Here is a 21,066-nt window from a genome sequence, read left to right as displayed (position 1 = left end):
ATTTTATTTTTGTACATTAAAAAAAAAAAATAGAAAACAAAAATGGAGCAACAGAGACCTTCTTTTCTGCATTGCTTCCTTTGTAAAGCACTGATGTATTGGGTACATGTGGGAATGCAAGTCCAATATGCATGCACAGTACATCAGAAAAAGCACCCAGATACTGGAAAAACGTGGAAGGACAGCACAGCACTGGTATACAAAGACATTTATTTAAGAAACGTAAATATTTTCTCTTAAATAATGTCATTGTATAATAGCAATAACCAACCTCATGGTTGTGGAATATTATCATTTACCCACAGTTGCCTTTATTTAATCACTCTAGCTTCACACTCATGATTAAATCACAACAACCATGGGTAAATCTTAATATATCACATCAATGTTGTCAGTTATTCCTTAAGTAAAATATATACACTTAATAATAATGTGCCAGTAATGAGTAATTACTATTCAATTCTGACTTCTTTATTAAATGAAAAATATTTTTGCCCTTAGCTCAGTTTTACTAAGCACTGCTAAACCAAGCTAAGCAATGCATAAACAGCAACTGTCTGAGAAATACTTAGCAGTGCTCAGCTCTGCTTAGCTTGCATGAGCATTGCTAAGAAGTCCCATTCTAAGTAGTATTCAGCTCAGCTAACTGGATTTGCACACTGCTAAGCACTGCTCCGCATTTGTCACCTTAAGCACTGCTCAACTCAGCTTAGCGGGTATGCGCATTGCTCAGCTTTGCTCAGCATTTTTGAAAATGGTCCAGTGATGGTAAAGGGGGAAATATGCCTTATTTAAATGGTACAGGCAGGAATACTGGAAGGAAAGTGATGAAGTTAAAATTACCAACATAACAATTGCAGCAAAACCCAAATTATAGGTCATGCTGCTAAATGCTAGGAGTCTAAACATGAAACTGCACTCATTGCAAACAGTCTTAACCATGGAAAGTGTTGATATCTGCGTAGTCACAGAAACCTGGTTCAAAGCTGTCAAAAGCACTTTAGCCATACCTGGTTACTCATCCTATCATACATTCATACCCCAAACTGTGGATAGTAAAGCCAAAGGAGGTGGAGTTTCAATATATATTAAAGACATACACATTTCCAGGCTGGTCAAATTGTATGATACACAGGAGACACTCCAGGTTCAGTTAACCATTGACAAGACCCCTATACAAATCATAGCTAGCTACCGGCCCCCAAATCTGCCTCAAGATGCCCAGAGTACCCATCTAGACCTCTTCAAATCTATCAAGATTCAACCTTTACCCTGATCCTGGGTGACTTTAACTACCCAGACATAGACTGGAAGATCTACTCATGCCAGAACACAAATGGTCAGAGATTCCTTGATTTTGTCAATGCAAATGCTTTGGAAAAGCTAGTCGATACCCCCACAAGAGGTGATAATATCTTGGACTTGGTATTAATCAACACGAGTAACCACTGCAGCATCCCTGCAATATCATCCTCCCTTGTAAGATCAGACCATAAAGTGGTCATGTTTGAAGTCACCATCTCCTGCATCCCCCCTCTAGCTAAGGTCAAATAAAAAAACTTTTCCAAAGCTGATTACAGCCTCCTGATGGATGGTATAAACAGCTTCACAGCCCCCTCCTCCTCTCTAGGAACTGACATTAGTATCCAAAACTATACCAAATTTCTATGTGATCATTTATATAGATGCATGGAATCAGGAATACCTGACAGGACTAAATCATCCTCTGCAAGGAAGAGTAAACCTATCTGGTAGACATCTGCAGTGACCAAAAAGAATTGAGCAAAGTCCAGCGAAAACCACCAAAACCCAAAGAATCTGGACTAGAAATGAAAGGCACCACAAAGGAAACTCCTGGGTAATGTTGAAACACAAAATAGACTGGTTTATTAGATTAACGCCACAACAGAAACAAACAAGTGTTTTCATCCAAGTATCCAAAATACTTAATCAGATGTCGTAAATGATTGAATACTGCTACATCACTATATATACTCATTAAGTTAATTAATCAATTAAACAATGCTTTATGTTTAAAGATATAATGTAACTTACATAATAAATAGATCATAGAAACGCTTTGAGAATTAAGAATTTAAAAATATATAAAATAGATAATATGCACCTACAGTTAAAAATAAATTCATATTGTGTTGAAAAATGAAAAGTGTAAAAATGTAACTATTTTATAAAATACATATATAATAAAAAATTATATAAAAAAGACATTTAACATAACACAAAGTTATTTAATCAAAGTTTGGCAGACCTGTGTTTTAACAAGGGAATTAGAGTAGAGTGTCCACCAAGCACAAATAAATCGAGGCTCCAAAGGTAATGAATGCTTTAATAAGCACTGTAAAAACACTCCACCACAAAGACCGGATCTTTGAAATACAAAAGCACTATAACGTATCCACTAACGTATCCACTAAAACGTTTTCGTCGCCAACTTCATCAGTTATACATCCATTTTAAGAAAATAAATGCTTTTATATATTATTTGAATTACATCACAGTTTAGATGACCAATCATTTTAGACCATTTGTTAAAGTTAATTGTTGAAGCTAATTGATTCATAAAATCTTCACAAAACTGAATTAGAACCACTTGTCTGAAAACATACATTCTCCCTTTATTTACAATGTTGTTTAAAAACTTAAAAAATTTTTCTTAAAAACCTTTTTTAAAAAACATCTTTTAAAAATGATTTATAATGATTTCTGTATTGAGCATAAATGAAGCTTGTGAATATAGGGTTTTAACAAGGGAACCAAGGAAATACTGTAGTTTAAACCTGGAGGTTTATTGGCCTCGAGTACAATCTGTCAAAAGGCTTCTCTGTATTCTTAACTTAGATTCCCAAGGACCACCTCTCAAGTCCTTGTGAACTATTTCAATCACAAAGAAGGAAAAACTGGCATTGGAACATAATAATGTATGCCTAAATAAGGCATTGCTGTTGTTCCTTTTGCTAACATCAATAATGTGTTTGCAAATCCTGCGTTTTAGTTGCCTTTCAGTTTTTCCAACATAAAAGCCTTTGCAGGCACCACAGGTAACTAAGTAAACTAAACCCTGAGAATTACAATTAGAATAGGAATGTGCTGTCAACGGGTTTATATCAGTCCGTTGAAATGGCTGAATATTGAATACCAGATGTTCGAACTGTAAAGTTCGAACACTGGTAATCGTGAAGCTGTGGCCCACCAAATTCTTTCCCAGGGAAAGAATTTGGTGGGCCATTTCTGTGGCTTTGTGAGTATCAGGACTGTGGTGGGAAGTTACAGGTCGGGTTCAGGTAAGTGTGTGATTGTGTGGATATTAGGGTTAGGGTGCGGGTTAGGTGAGTTAGGGTTAGGGCGTGGGTGAGGTGAGTGTGCGATAGTGAAAGACTTTAGGGTAAGGGCGGGATAGGTGAGTTAGGGTTAGGGCATGGGTCAGGTGAGTGTGCAATAGTGATGGACCTTAGGGTTAGGGTTTGGGTTAAGGTAAGTGGATAGGTAGTAGTGTATGTACAGTTTAGTGTAGGGTTAGATGTAGGATTTTGAGTGTATGTGTGTGGATTGACATTGTTTTGGTGTGTTTGTGTTGCATGTGTGTTTTTTGGAAGAGCAATTTTTTTTCCTTGGGGAAAAAAATCGCTGTTTTTAAGACTTCAATGTTTTTGCAGTTTGTGATTTGAAGTTTGGACATATGGTGTTTGAACTTCAGGCATTTCGATGAACTGATATAAACCCGCTGTCAACAGTTTCTGCCTGGCATCTGCAATAAATAAACTCTAACAAAAGAAAAAAGTGTTGTCCAGGACCAATAAGGAGCAGGTGCCCAATTGGAAGCAATCTCTCATAGTTTCATAGATTGGTACTAGGCTAACTGTTCTCGGGGGCCAATTAAGCCTAGCCAGTTACCCCATGTGAGAATCAAACCCTGCACCTTGGGTTTGTAAGGTAAGCACCTTAACTATTACACTAACCTCCCACCACTACCTCCCACTAACCGCTAACCTGTCCAGGACCAAGAAGGAGCAGGTGCCCAATTGGAAGCAATCTCTCCTTAGCCTAAACAGCCATATAAGAGCACTAGTGAAATCCTCCCAAGCAAACTCTGAATCCAGATTGGCCATATCTACTAGAGACAATCATAAGGCCTTCTTCACATAGGTAGCACCCAGATCTGTTTAGAACTGGTGGTCAAGGACAACAAATATACAAATGCTGTAGATATAGCAAACCTGCTGGCTGACAGATTCAGCAAAAATGTCACCCCTCTGTCCCCCCATCAGTAAATCATGACATTTCCAGTACCTGTCCCCTTCCCCTTATATCTAGGGATCAGGCCATCACTGCTCTCTCAAAGCCAAAATATACAGCCTCCATGGGACATGATAACATCCCAGGCTGCATCCTACATGAACTCAGGCATGAGCTCTCAGCACCATTAGACACCCTATTCAACCACAGCCTGAGCACTGGCTTCATCCCAGCTGCATGGAGGAAGGCCACTGTCATCCCCCTACACAAAGTTGGAGCATCCACTGACTCAGGCAATTATAGGCCCATCAGCCTAAGTACTCTGATCTGCAAGGCCATGGAATGTGTTATCATTAACCTTATAAACAAGGACATTGGCAAACTCCAAATGCTGCACCCCACACAGTTTGTTTTTGTCAAAGGGAGATCACAGCTGTTAAACATGGTTGATTTCTTCAAAACAGTCACAAAAGCCATGGACAAGGGGAAGACAGTGCAAAGTGCCTGCTTTGACCTAGCAAAAGCCTTTGACACTATTCCACACTCAGGCATAATACATAAACCATCCCAGCTATGTATCAGCCCAGTTTACTATCATAAATTCAAAAATCAGAACAAAACGTGTCTGCATTTTTGAATTTATACATCGGAAATGAACATTTCCGAATTTTCCTAATGTCGAAAACAGCTGTGTATTGTCGAAAATGTTACTCGCAACATTTTTGGCAATACACAGCACTCCCACCCGTCCCGTAACTACCTACCTAACTAGCCTAAACGCACAGTTATGCAGGGGGGCTGCACCCCCCCTGCACCCTCACACCCCCCAACTTAATATTCCAACTCCGAGATCGCACTACAGTGAGGAAAGGGATGTATTTCCCTAACCGCACTGTACCGCGATCCCCTCACATGAGCGAACGTTAGAATTGCGAATGCACAGTCCATTCGCAATGGTAACGTTCACTCACATCACCTGCTGAAATATGAAGTATTCGAATATCTGTTGTTCGAATACTTCATAGCCATGCAAGTGCACGTCAGCATTGTGATAGTAAACCATCAGCCCATATATTACCAGATAGGTAGGTAACTGGCTCACTGATAGAACCCACTCAGTCAAAGTAGGGGAAGCCACCTCTAGTAGTAGACTCATAACTAGCGGTGTATCCCAAGGAACATTGTTGGGGCCTCTGCTGTTTAGCATATACTTGTCTGAGATGCAAGCAACTAACCAGTGGTCTGTGGCTGACCAAGTGTGCAGATGACTGCAAGCTGAGTGTTGTCTTACATTCCCCTAGTGATGTGAACATCCTCCAAGAGGGCCTTACCCAAAATCATGACTGGTGCCAGAAGCATGGCCTCAAAATGAATGTTAAGAAATGCATCATTATCCCCTTTGGGGAAATTGTCATCCCCAATATTTATGACATTAATAACAACATACTAAGCATGCAATCGGTAGTGAGGTACATGGGTAACCTGACTTTTGACTGCCATGTTACCTACGTTGTACAGAAGGCTGTCTACATGCCATAAACATAAATTAGGTATGTCATTCAGGAACAAGGAGGTCATAACATAGCTGTATTCATCCCTTATCAGACCCATTATTGAGTACAGTGCCACCTTCGGCATGCACCTTACCATGCCCATGCAGCGGTTGGAGAGACCACAGAGGTTCCTGACTAGGAAAATCCAGGGTCTCAAACACATATCCTATACAGATAGGATAAAAACCCTGTCCCTCTACTCAGTCTCATACAAACTGCTTAGAGGTGACCTGTGTTTGGCATACAAGACCATGTCTGTCCCAGCCTTGATGGAGTTGCTGTATATCTGTAAGACAACCTAAACTCATGCAACCTGCATGCAAGACCTTAACCTGGTTTGTGACATGAATAGAAGTTGTTTGCGGGATAGATTTGTGTCCCAAAGATGCAGCCAACTGTGGAATAGAGTCCCACTCCATGTCATGCAGAGCACCTCTCTAGGCCTCTTTAAGAGGAACCTGGATGACTGGATGGGAAACAGAACATACACCCCTGGGATCCCACCTGTGTCCCTGCTGGACAGGGGAAACAAGTGCTGACTTTGAAGGAACATGGGCCAAAGTCATGGCGAGGCCCATTAGGACGTCCAGACCAGTAGCCTAGTATCATCCTATGAACCTATGAATCTATTACCATAGATCTTTACTGTAATTATTTCAGATTGTCCTGCAATGTTGTCTGAAATTATTCCCTGTGAGTCTGAACTCTGTAGTTACTGTACTGATTGAGTATTGTCTTGATCCTTTATTAGTTATTATTAAATATAGGTAAACCTTGTAATTGTGTCTGGTCTGTATAGAACTAAGTAAGCTCTGAGAGTACTTGCATGTGCATTCAGTGACACTGTATAGCCCACTCCAATAGACTCGGTCTTGATCACACTTACCATTTGGCTAATAAGCAGATCACACAGTAGGATTTGTCACCCTTTGGTAAGGGCCTTATAGTAGCTGATATAGAGCTGGATTGTGGCACTCAGAACTAACTTTAAGTGTGGGCAAAAAGGGCCATAGCTAGTAAACCTGTGCCAGCCTTTCCCAGGAGTGAGTGTGTGTGTGTGTGTGTGTGTGTGTGTGTGTGTGTGTGTGTGTGTGTGTGTGTGAGTGATTCAGAAATCATATCTCAAAGTATGTGTGTGTGTTAGGTACTTGGGCAGGGAGACAAAGCACAGGTTGGATAGAGAGGGTAATGGATGTATTTGCTTGGGTGCTCTGCTGAGATGTTAACTTTATATCTGTGCCAGTGGGGAATCTTATTGGGGATCTGGAGAGAGAGGGAGAACCCAGCCCCAGGCTGACTGTGATCTCTGTGTGCTCTGAAGGTTAATTGTACTTTACTGTGTATTTGTCATCCTCCCATTGTGAACGTCACTCACTGGTGATAGTAGTGAGGATTGTGGCTCCTTGATTACTGGGCCAGTGCAGGGGCTTCACACTGATAGTATGTACTGGTGGATACAGCTGGCATATCACATCCTGTACCATCCTTGAGCCTGTCTCAGTCTGCCAATGTCATACAGGATTATTTCACAGATTTCCCAGGTCTCCCTGCCTAGGATATATTTAGTACTGTGATAATATGTGTGGACATCACTCTCCTCAAAGTGGTTGACAATGGATGCTGTGGTATGTGGCCTGAGTCCATTTGTCTGTTAATGGTCATGTATCTGTGTGACACCCTTCTAGGCAGATGTCCACATCATTAGGGAATCTGGTGATGGCACACAGCATGCAGTCATCCACAGACATGGTTGGACATGGATTAATGGGTGTTCCCTGCACCTCAGGGGTGTACATCACACATAACAGAGGGCAGTATACAGAACAACAGGTTACTCCCGTAGATTTGAGTAAACTGTTTGGGGAGGATTCTCCTATGTGGCCCAGGTGGGTCATGTCTGCGCACCACTGTGATACGCCTATGGTAACATATGTGTGATGTATACATGGAAGTGTTATATCTATAATGGATAGGTGGGTTATTCCATCACAGGGTTTGTCCAGGTCAAGGTAGGCAGTTTCTACTATCACCACCCCCCGTCCATGCATATTTTGACTGTGTCATACAGGTCAACCAAGTGTAACAGACATGACCCCTTCCTGGAGAATGCCTAACTGTCCGTGATGGAATGTGTGCATGTCACCAATGTCACAGCTAATGGGTTCCAATATAAACTTTGCCATGGCCTTGCAGAACAGCATAGTTAGGCTGTTTGGTGTATCATGTGACTGAGTGGTGTACACCACACAATACTCTGGAGGGGTGACAGTACTTGTTCATCAGATGGCTGGGACAATGGCAGTGGGCAACTGTCCTCTGAATACAGTACCCTATGGTGTTACAAGGTTATGGTCTTGGCTGTTCAGGATGCACCCTGTGATGTGGTTGTGTCCCATGGCAGATGTATACCATGACGTTCAGCTAACAGTGATGAACCTTTCCCCACATTTAGGAGATGGATGAGTTTGTGTGGACATCCTGATGTACTGATAGTGAAGAGAGGGGGTGGCACCTACACTGACTGTCTCAGCCATCCAGTATGCCATACCAACAGTACTGGTATAACTGGTGTCTAAGACCACCACAAGTGAGCAGTTGCAGGTGCACCCTGTGCTGTTGCAGACATATGTGCAGTAGGGGAGAGGACTGTCTATAGTGGCTATAGACAAAGTAATTTAATTGTTTGTGGTGCAGGTGTGCAGGACTGATCTCATTCTCATGTACACACTATAGAAATATTGTTCCAGAATGGGCAATTGCCCCTACTTTGTGTTGGACAGGGGTATGTCATCCCTGTTATGGAAAGTATATATTGCAGATGTACACCAGACAGGTGTACACATTCTAGCAGATGAAGATGTATGGCTGTAGTGTATAGTATACTATATGCATCTATATAAATGCATATATAGTGCTTGTGTGTATGTATGCCTATTGCTGTCATTCTTTGATGAAGTGTTGGGAGATGTATGGCTGTGTATACACCCCCCAGGAAGATATACTACATGTTGGAGTTGTATGTATGGCTGACCATAGCTAAATGGGTATTGTGGGAGATGGTGAGTGCAAACATGACCACTTGATGTTAGTGTTGTCATAGATGATGACACTGTAGGAATGCTGCAGTGGTAACCTCTGTTGTGTATTGTCAACTGCACTATACCTTCAGCTCATGTGGGGTAGCCTCTGGCTGCACTGAGGTGTTTGTAATTGGAATGATGGCATCTCTCCGAGCAGTTGTGTGCTGTCATGGGTACGCCTTGCAATGCATATTACAGTAATTTAAGTGACTCAGGTTCAGGGTACAGACACAATTCCTGATACAGCTGATGATGTCAATATAGGCAGAATGAGATTAGTGGTCACATGTGGTGGCCAGCAGTTGGCTGTCATCTGCATAGGTGTGTGCTGTCAGTGGTGAACTACCCATGCAGTGTCCCTAATGCATCTTACTGGCTGTACAGTGTGGAGGTGTTTATGTGTCTCATATTTACTGAAGCACCATGTCCCATGCCATTACCGGCTTCCTTGTTATGTTCTGAATATTATTATGATGCTTGACCAGGTAAGGCTGAGGTGCTCTCTGCAGCTGTGAACCATGGTGTGTGTGACTGCACAGATGTCTGCAGTTCCTAGGGTTATGAATGCTTGCAATGAGGTCTGAGTCATGTATACACTTCTACCGTTTAGCATCATGGCCTTCAATGTGTGCTGCACTGCTAGTTGTATGTTAGTATTGATTACCTCACCACAATTACTAATGGGGTCACTATGGGGCTGCCAACAACCAGTGCCAGACCCATGAAGACCTGTGAAGACAGATGGAGGCCATCACTTGCAGAACATCATGGTCTGTTTATCATATCATCCCACAATCACAGGTACTGGTATACCAGGAATATCACACAATGAAAGGGGCACATGTTTTCATGACTGTATTGAGGCATCTGTCTGGGTAACAGTAGAATGCTGGCTAAAACTAGGGACATACCTACCTGGGACATATAATCAGTGTGCTCACTCCTGTCTCACTGCATATAGTCCAGGATTGTTCATCTCATGCCAAGAACACCTACAGGTACTGTGATAGACTCATGATAGTACCTGTTGGTGAGAGACAGTGGTGCATATGCAATATAGTGAAGTGTGTCACCTGCCTCAACCTTGATGTAGGTGAGGACGGTTTGCATGGTACTGTGTTTGACATGAATGGGGTATGGTTTCCTGAAAAACGTCAGCCTGTGGTAGACAAACATGTTTCTTCAGCAGATAATTTTACTATCTCATATGTGATTCTGGCCTGTTGTGCTGGTACTGCTTACAGAGTTATGCTCAAATATATGGGGCAGATGTTGAAGGGCTGTGCACAACATTATCATCTAGACATGCCACAGGCCACCTGTGGTAAACCTGTCAGATACAGAGTGAGGCAGTACTGAATCTGAGATGTCTGCATGCAACAGTTGTTGAAGGCCATGGATAACATTTTTGGGTGTTAACTTACCCTTTCCATTTGCTGCTGCTGTCTGCGTAGGTACTTTCCAGAACGGCCATGCTGATAATGTATTGTAGTAATGACCGAGGACTTAACAGAGGTAACGTTCCTCTTTTGCCTGAATACAGTCCCTTTAGCAATGTGGTAAAGCATGTACAAGCCTTTTCTGACCACTGCCACTACTTGTTGCCTGAATGTGACAGTGTTATCCTCTTGAGTACCCAGGTCTGTCAACACTGTCTGTGTGTTAATGGCATAGCCATTAATGCAAGACATTATGTGGCCATGTCCATGACATATGGTATGATGGTACTGTTGTCTTCATTCAGCTTGAGTCCAGGATGTTAGCACCATTCCATACCCACTGTATGACCCCATAGCAGTGTGTTAAAGGCAGTTTGTGTGTGTATGACAGACAGCACACTATGTACAGTGGACACAGCCTTGTACAGTACCTACATATGTGAGTGGTGGCAGTTAGCATTCATGCCTACATATGTGTGGGTCATTGGGTGCAGCAGCTAATCACAGGACCTTCACCGATCTACATACTGCGCACACATATGCAACACAGATTGGGTTCATCATCTTATCAAATGTGGACTGTGTTACATGTCTTGCAGTACCGTGACAGTTGCCAGGACATACCATATTCATGGGAAATGCAACTGACAGGACTTCCCTGGGTTTGCTAATATGACAGCATCTCGGAGTCACATTACCTTTGCTTATGCTACTTGTCATAACATTCAAGTGCTTCTGATGTGAAATAACTGATTTTTACAACTAGTAGACAACGTTAAGCGTAAGTTTGTTGTCCTATATTGCTTGAGTTGTTGTCACAGGTGACACCTGGCCAAACATGGACTGCAACCTGCAGGGTGGGACACATGGTGGCCATACATCTCTCAGCTACATAATTTTGCAAAATGTCCTGATGTTTGCCACATACATATGTTCCATTCCCCATGACATTGTGGTTTTGTGGCACATATGTGGCAAAACTTGGCAGAGTAACATTAAAGAATGATAATGTATATTGTCATGTCAGAACACATAACCTTCAGGGGATGCATGCCAATCACAAGCTGCTATGCTGTCTACTTTTTATGTGTGTCACAGCAATATGTTAAGATTGAGCCTAATATCTGGAATTTGTCCAACTCTTATGTATGGCTTTATCCAGCTGTCCTTCTATGATGGTTTGAGAGGTATGCTGGTGGCCCTAACACAGTCACACCACAGAAAGGGGATATACATACATACACATACACCAGCCATGTATTACCATTGTTGGGATTACAACCCCTACCTGGCTAGTTTTGCCTATGTTATTGCTAAATACATGAAGCAAGTGCCACAGAGCCTATATAGTGTAGGTGTGTCTGCAACTACTATTCAGGTAGTTGACATATGCAGGTGGTGTAAGGATTGCCACTGGGGGTTTGACAGGCTCTAATAATGTTATAACCATCTCACCCATGCACACAATGCTGCATGTGGACATGTATTTAAATACACATGCACACAGAGTGGGCAGTTTTGTGTTTAGAAGACCTACCTATCTAGCTACTTACACTACATACCAACATAGGTATTGCATGCACAACAGTGGTATTGATTTATAAAATGTATAACTTCACTTCTAAGGTGGTAGACATCTGTAGGCCCTAAATAGGTTGTCAATGTGAGAGTTAACAGGCACACTAAATGGTATAACCATCTCTCTCTCACACACACACACACACACACACACACACACACACACACACACACACACACACACACACACACACACACATGACAGCCATGCTGCTACAGGGGATATGCATGCACAAACACATACACTCACACAGTTGGCAGTATTCAGATTATAATCCCTACCTATCTAGTTGTTTGTGCTATAGTGCTACATACCTATTGCATGTGCCATGGCGATTATCTGCTGGAGACATACCTCATAATGTCATACACCAATTAACCTGGACAAAGCCTTCATTAATTGTGGGATACACTCACAAAATATAGGGATACATTTTGCATATTTCTCTTACATACCTATACAACTGATAGGGTAACAGGTTTTGCATCAGCGTGACCTTTCAGTAGGGTATGACATATGAAATGCATATGTCTGTCAATATTTCTGACATCAACCATCAATTATTTGACAATGATTTGACAGAAAACTCCTTTTGTATGAGACATGGACTACATATATGTGGCAAACATCTGGTCATTCGGCAACAAGTTGTACAGTGGAGTGGTATGGCCTACAGAGTTTAAAACAGTGCATCTAAGGTGAATGACATCAACAGGCCCCATGATGTAATGCCATGGGGAGGGGGACAACAGGCCTCAAAACAGTATAACTAACCTCCACATGGATTATACATCACTCACATACACATACACACAGTATTACAGTTGCCAGGATTGGGATTCAACCCCTACCTATCTAGTTATATGTACTATAGTGTTACACACTTATCACAAGCACAACAGAGCTTAGATAGCTGAAGAGTGTCCAAAGGTGCTTCTAAGGTGAATGACATCAGCAGCCCTTGTAAAGTAGGGCAATGGTGGGGTTTACTGTGTGGAACAGGCCTCAAAATCGTAAAACCCACAAGCACACACACTCAGTTGCCAGTACCGGGATTAGAACACCTACCTATCTAGTTGCAGAGACTATAATACTACATAGTTATCGCAAGTGTCATGAAGCTTAGATCGCTGAAGAGTGTCCAAAGGTGCTTCTAAGGTGAATGACATCAGCAGCCCTTGTAAAGTAGGGCAATGGTGGGGTTTACTGGGTGGAACAGGCCTCAAAATGGTATAACCTTCAACCACACACACAGAGACTCAACTGCAGACACACACATATGCACTCAGTTGCCAACACAAAGATTAGAACACTTACCTATCTAGATGTGTGTACTACAATGCTACATACTTATCGCATGCACCATGAAGCTTAGATGGCTGAAAAGTGTCAAAAGGTGCTCCTCAGGTGAATGACATCAGCAGCCCTTGTAAAGTGGGGCAATAGGGGTTTACTGAGTGGAACACGCCTCAAAATGGTATAACCCACAAACACACACACACACACACACACACACACACACACACACACACACACACTTGCCAGTACCAAGATTAGAACCTCTACCACTCTAGTTGCATGTAGCACATCATACTTATCACACACACCACAAGGCTTATGCATTTGAAGAGTGTCTGCCACTGCTGTTGGGGTGGATGACATCCGTAGCTTCTGACAGATAGGCCACTGTTCTGGAGGATGCTGGTATCAGGGCCCTTAAATGGGTGAACATTACACAGACATAGGTCTGTTTGGTGTTTGTATACAGATGTAAGTGTAAATGATACAGAAACACACACAAGGTGGGTGATGTGAGATTACAACCCGTACATCACTACTATTACATAATGGAGCTCACCAAAATACTTGCACATGCCACTGCTTACAATTTTTATGCAAATATCTCCACCAGTACATCACTCTATGGCATTCAGAGTGTCTGTCTCTCTCTCTCTCTCTCTGTCACTCTTCCTCTTTCTTTCTCTCTGTCTGTGTCAATCTCTCTCCCTCTCTCTGTCTATCTATATTATATATATATATATATATATATATATATATATATATATATATATATATATATATATATATATATATATATATATATATATATATATATGACACTCCACAGACACAGATATATCTTATATGTGCCACATACAGATAGATGAGGGTAATCTTGTGTGATGGGGTGGGGAGAGACAGATAACATTTTCAAAGTTTTCAGTGTACAAAAGCATATATGGACAACACAGTTCTATAGTGAGGTGTGTGTTCAGACATGGGGTGAAATTGTCTTTAGTGTAGGAGCATGCCCAGTATGATCTTCAATAATAACAGTGGTACTCCAGTCCAGAGCTACCTGTACTCTGGTCCAGGCTTTTGTGTGCTACAGCCAATTGGCTGATGAACCTGTGTAAACAGTCCAGAAACTCAGTGATATAATGGCTGAGGGATCTTCTGGCTATGTGCTATCCTTATTAAGTGAGTCATATTCTGGAGTGGGTACAGAGTGCGCTGGACTGAGCAAAGGTTTCCATAATATGTGTGGTATATTCTATACAGCACTATGATTTCCTGGTATGTCAATGGCAGAATGGTCTAGATTAATGTGAGGAACCACTGACAGACATTTGTTTATTGACTCCATACAGTGCAGGGAAACTATGGTACTGCATGAATTGTTCTAATGTGCACAATCTATGTTTGTGTGGTCATTGCTCCCCCCCTTTATGTGTCTATTGATCCTTGTGTACTGCACTTACAGGCTTTGTCCACACTTGCCGCTGTTATGTATTTGTAGTTATGGTGTGACTGTGGCAGAAGTCGTAACATCATGTATGGGGTTATGGACTTCACACCTCTGACTGTACATGTTTAGAAGGTTACTCATCAGTGTGCCCCATGCATCTGCTGTGGTCCTCAGAAGGTTTGTGTTGCACTGTTACTATAAAGCTACATGTTGGCCTTAGCTGTCAAATTCTTACAGACACACATCTGGACAGGTATATAGATGACAGTTGTACACAAGCCCAGACATGGGTCAAGGATCTTAATATTTTCGATCCAAACATAGACAGTTGGTAGAAGGTTATTATATTAGCTTTCCTTTTCTTATGGGTATGAGGTCTGCATCTCATCTATCTATCATTGCTGTTTTCACATCAACCAATTCTGTTTACAGATAGTTTGCCAAGCAAATGCAAAGTTATGGCAAGCAGAACAGATATAGGATGCATAGGTGTGGACATTCTGTGAATCCCTGTAAATCCAAGGGTATGGATGGTGCCCACTGACTTATTGTCAGTATTGACACAGTAACATGGCAGCCTTTATATTCTGGCAATACACTGACCTGTCCGACCCTGCTGTTGTACTAGGCACCATACACATTACTCAGAGCTGTGCACTATTCATATTTGAGGCCCCCTGTCCCTCCACTGTCCAGCTTTCCTGTAGTAACATAAATTTCTTCTGGACAGTCTGTATAACTCCTACTGTAGGTTTAACTGACATGCAGATTTGTTGTCACAGGCAGGCTGGAACCATGGACCCTGACAACTACAGTCCTATAGTTAAAACAGTAGGTCGCAACAGCCACCAGTAAGTGTTGTGTACTTCCTGACACTATTAACAACAAACATACAAAGCATATTGACCCCTGCATATTGTAGAAATGGAACAAGGTATCAAGTTAATTGTGATAGGCTTGGGATGTGTGGTCTGCTGCTATTACCTTGCAAACATACATGTTACTGCAGTTCTACATAAACATGGTTGTGTTGGGGGGGGGTCATACCGCTCAACTGTACACATCTTCATGGACTGTAGATGTCTTTGGCTCATATTTTGGTTCCATTTTTCATTACAAATTTGGTTGCATGGCAGATATTAATGAAATCATTTAAGACTGAAGTTAGAAAGTTATGACAGCCATTTGGATTTCAGACTTCTTGCCCGTACTACAGAGAAGTCATGTTACTGCAACTGTTATTTCATCAACATGTGATGCTTATAAGAGCAATCTTTATGGCACGTGCCTGTTTTTGAGCCTTTGCCACACATTTCTTACTTGCTTTGTACAGCTTTCCTGCTGTTGGAGGTTTAGACCTCTGTATGGGACTCCAACATTGACATCCATGCATTTGTCCTATGACCCTGCTGTTTGTAAGTCCATCACATAGTGCAGGGGATTTTGCTGACACAGGGTCTACTGCATATTGTGTGGCAGGCAGAACCTGGCAGTGTGTGCCTTTTGTCCCACCAAGCTGCCCATTGTCTGCTGCTGTCCCAGTAACCCAGTCCATTCCCATGCATACATGCAACAATACCATACATATGCTACCACGGTGTGCTATGCCTTTCATTTATTAAGATGGGTGGCTTACCTTGTGACAGCAGCAGTTACGAGGACAGTGCTTCAGGGCTGACTGTCAGATGCACACAGTACACAGCCTATACATGCTAAGGTATAGGTAGTGTGATGTGTGTGGCATCTTTTTTACTGTGTTTGCAAGTCAGAGAGAGGTGTCAGTCCCTGGGTCCCTAGGGTGTCAGTGTATGTGCTATGCATTTCCTCTTTGCCAAGGTCAGGGTGTGCTGGGCAGGCCTATGTCTGCCTACAGGGACAGGCTGAGGGGTTTCCTCATCCAAGTTCCCCTGTGCCTGTGGTGATGTTGGCACTGGTGGGGGTCTGTGTGTCCTTTCCCTGTAAGGTTCCTGCCACAGCTGTTTCCACAGGATCATATTGTGTAGCATGGCACATACTATGAACATGTGTGCACATGTGGCTGGAGAGTACTGCAGGGCTCCACCTGATATGTGAAGGCAGTGGAACCGTGACTTGAGCATCCCAAACACACGCTCTATGATGTTCCTAGTTTGTGCATGTGCCTCATTATGATGTTCATCAGTGTGTGTGTGTGTGTGTGTGTGTGTGTGTGTGTGTGTGTGTGTGTGTGTGTGTGTGTGTGCATTTCTGATTAGTGTCATCATCCACGGTTCCAGTGCATAGCCAGCATCCCCCATGAGATGGCCATATGGGATGTCCCCCCTGGCAAATGCCTGGTACAGCTGTGAGGCGTGTCAGATGTGGGAGTCATAATAGCTGCCAGGGCTGCCAGCACACACACTGATGATAATGCCCTGGGCATTGCACATGACTAAGTGATGCTTTGATGTGGACATGGGTGCAGTCTATGATGCCTAGTACCTCTGGGTAGTTTGCTACATGGTGGAAGATATGCATATTGCTGGTCCTCTCCTCAGGGGTACTGGGGAAATAAATGTGCTCACAGACATGTCTTAGCGTGATATCCAGGAACTGGTGGAGTACCCTGGATGCAGATGCCTGTGAAACTCACAGGATATTCCCAGTAGGACTTTGGAAAGTACCTGTAGCTAGTATTCTTAAGGCTACACATACCTTTGTTTCCAGTGGGATGGGTTCCCCTCTGTTGGGTCTGGGTCTGAAGTAAGGGCGGCAGTTGCTGAAGTATGTCCCTGTCCACCCTGTATTGCTCTACTATATCCAGCTCATGTAGCCCCTGAAAGGTTACCCTGGGTCTAAACACTCTTCTACTCCTCAGTCTGGGCCAGTTGTCAGCATCATCATCATCACCACCCTCAGTCTGTAGCATGTAGAGATGTAGCAAAGCAGCAGCAGCCCCTATCATTTTATCAGTAGAAATTCACAAGTGTGTACTCCAATGTTGCTGAATATGTGGGAAAATCAGATTGAAGGGTGTCTGCATACTTTATACCGGTGCGCTGCAGATACTGTCTGTGTGATTGGATGATTATGATACATTCAACCTGCCAGCTACATTATTGAGGGGTTTAAGTGGGCCACTGTGAGTGGCAGAGGCCTTATTAGTCATTTATAGTTGATTGCATTTTTGTCTGCTATTTCATTTTCCCCCCATTTCCTCAAGTTTTAAGCCTTTAAAACTGTTGCAGCTAGTGGTAGCATTGCTGAGTAGAAATGGCCCCTGGACACAAACATGCTCAGCATTTCTGCTAAGCAGCCTCAGACACACCTCCTTTCTTAGCTGTGCTTAGCTGGTTTAAGAAATGGTGATCAGTGCTTAGCGGTGCACAAATCCGCTTAGCTGGGCTAAATGCTGCTTAGAATTAAACGTCTAAGCAAGGCTCAAACTGGCTAAGCAGAACTAAGCACTGCTAAGCATTGCTCAGTTTTCATTTAAATAAATGCACTAAGTGGACATTACTCATTACTTGACATATATTAAGTGTATATGTTTTACGTTATATGACGTCCCCCTATGTGCTTTGATTACATTACCTTGGGGTGTGACTGTACTGTATGAGCAAGGTGTAACTGTACTGTATGGAACACTTGTATTTACATGGATGAGTTCACATCATATATCCACTGACAATGGAAATTTGGACCAGCTACACTACCCTGGTTAACAAATATCAATTACTACATCATCAAATAAAGTAAAATTATTTAACAATGCTTTCCCATGTAAAAGCTGACTGGCCTGGCTTGGTACTCAAACCGTGAACTACTGCATGCCAAGCCAGAACTCTAACCACTAAGCTAACACAGCTGTCCAAATTTTCAGCTATACATTTCTATATAGCTCTTTCATAATACAAATACAGTGGAAACAAGAAATATAACCATTTTAAATATATATATATATCAAAACCTGTCATTCTATCCACTTTCTAAGTTTGTAAGAAGAGCAATATTTAAAAACTATCCCTATTTCTGGCCTTTTATCCCACTTTTAGTACTGCGTTTTTCCAGACTTGTAAGCTCCAATGTATTTACACCAAGCATGACACACCCCCTTTCATGTCAGCTGCCTCTTCTGCCTACACCACTGCATTATAGCCCCTACATGGTTAGGTACCTACAGACATGGTGGCCCATTTTGCTATTCAGTAAACTTAGTTAATTTGCATACATCTAATTACCTATACCCTAGTTATAGAACTACACGAAAGCCTATGTATTTAGCAACCACTGTTACCTGCCATTGTATGAGTCTGCATGCTGGCCAGTATAATGGGAAATTTACTTTTAGCGTATATAATCTCCTTTTAATATTTAATTTTATATTTTGTCAGATCCCATGCTTGGGCGCCGCTGCGCTTCACTTGCACATAGCATATGTGCACATAAATTAGCTTTTGATTTTTTCATATTTTGCATCAGTTTTACATGCCATTGGCCATTAGCATGTCTCATGCAATTAATACATGCTTTACTTTGAGTTGTCATAACCCCGTTTTTTTTTTTTTTTGCAGTCTTGTACATGAACAGTTCCCACATACATTTGTTATGCAGACACATCTCCTTCACGGATGCCTGTCTGTTTCCTGGATCAGTAAATTACCTCATTTGCATGGTTTTCACCAGCAAATGAGGTGATTTACATTCCATGATCTCCTCCGTGGTTGAACAGTGCTGGGAGGCTTGTGTTCAAGCTGTGACACAATGCTTACATGGACATTAGTTTCGTGTAAGCTTTATTGAATGACTCCATGGATATTTAAAATTGCCATTTAGCTGAAATACCTGATATCCTTAAGGTAATTTGCATATATTCCATGTTGCCGCTAATATAAGATGTTTAAGTTATCACACAGTGGAAAGTCTAGCTTTGCTAGATGTTTCTTTCGCAGGCAGATCAGAATGGAGCAGCAGTCATTTATTTATACAGAACAGCACATTTTAGGCAAAATCCAACTGCAGCACTTACATTTAATATTTAGCAATAAATGAATAAATAAATATTTTAATTAAATAAGTCAAGTCCAGAAGAAAACATTCACAGCAGGAGATCTGTTGCACAGCTCAGGGAAGCCCCAGACAAGCTGAGCATATCTGATGGCAAGAACAACATTTTCTGATAACCTAGGTCTGAAAGCACAGCAGGATTGTGACTTAAAGCTCCCAACTCTGACAACAGCAACACTGTCTGATATCCCACAAGTATCTGACAGTAGCAGCTGGAAAAGCACTTTTCTATAGTCCTCCAGGTGTCTGACAGCAGCAACAGCACTCTTTGATACCCCGTCAGGGTATCTGACAGCAGCAGCACTCTCTGATACCTCTCCAGGGTATCTGACAGCAACAACCCTCCTTTGCTGTCTGCTTTTAAGTATTATGGCAGAATAAATGATTGCTATCTTCTAGGAAAGAATAACAAGTGTGGTGAGTAATGTACATTATATCTGCAACTGTATTACAGAGCAAGAAGGGGAGGGGCAGCTGGTTTTAGATGGTAAGACACAGAGAAGAATTATAAAAAAGTATAGCTCAATACAGTCCCCTGTTTAGAGTGGAAAAGAAAGAATTCCATTTATGTGTTAATCTTTCAAATTTACTTACTCATGTAAGTACTTACAGAATAACTCATGTAGGCAGGCACTGAGCAAACAGTATTGCAGTATTTAGGGTTTTGTGAGGCACTGGCCCAGTGGGTGAGTATCCTACTAGCCTGGCTGTGTGTAGTAATATCTGTTTATTGTACAAACCAGCATGTGTTAATGCCCTTATAAACTGTTTTTTTTTGTTTGCTTTCCAGCCATTTTCAATATGTGACTGTTGAGGTGGGGGTATTATAGGTATGTACAGAACATATTTTACACCCTCCTTTTTGCTGTTAAATCATCTGGAATTCTGAGCTTGTTTCATAAAAGTAACAAAGTAAATGAATAAATAAACATATATAGCTAGATAAAACACACAGGCACACATGCACAGACTCACAAACACACACACACACACACACACACACACACACACACACACACACACATATATATATATATATATATATATATATATATATATATCAGTGGTGGCTGGTGACTTCAAATCAAAGGGGGGCTACAGGAGACAGCTGAATGGGTGGGGCCAATGGGAAGAGGTGTGGCCAACTAGAAAGGGGAGGGGCTATGCTCAAAACCACAAAAACTGGAACTTCAATTAAATACGCTGCCCTGGGTGCCAAACTGTCATTATGAGAGTCCAATCAAGACAAAATGAAGTGTAGAAGAAAAAAAATATTTCAATGTATTGGCTGCTTGACAGCTTACTTAATATCTAAATGGAAACAAAAAGGTTGCAAGGCATAAAAAAATAAATTACTTTTTAAAAACATTACTGGAATGCTAGTCAA

General features: G+C 41.9%; 1 protein-coding gene across 2 annotated transcripts in view; it reads left to right on the top strand.

Moving 5' to 3' along the window:
• The window catches only part of LOC122808904, a 1,046,088-nt gene that overhangs the window by 338,269 nt on the left and 686,753 nt on the right, over nt 1-21,066 (top strand). The gene's annotated exons all lie outside the window — the stretch shown is intronic.

The sequence above is a fragment of the Protopterus annectens genome, chromosome 8.part0 (genome assembly GCF_019279795.1).
Source record: "Protopterus annectens isolate FY-2018-M chromosome 8.part0, PAN1.0, whole genome shotgun sequence".
In the NCBI taxonomy this organism is placed as follows: Eukaryota; Metazoa; Chordata; order Ceratodontiformes; family Protopteridae; genus Protopterus; species Protopterus annectens.
Note: the sequence above shows the minus strand (reverse complement) of the source record. Positions and strands in the feature narration are given on the sequence as shown.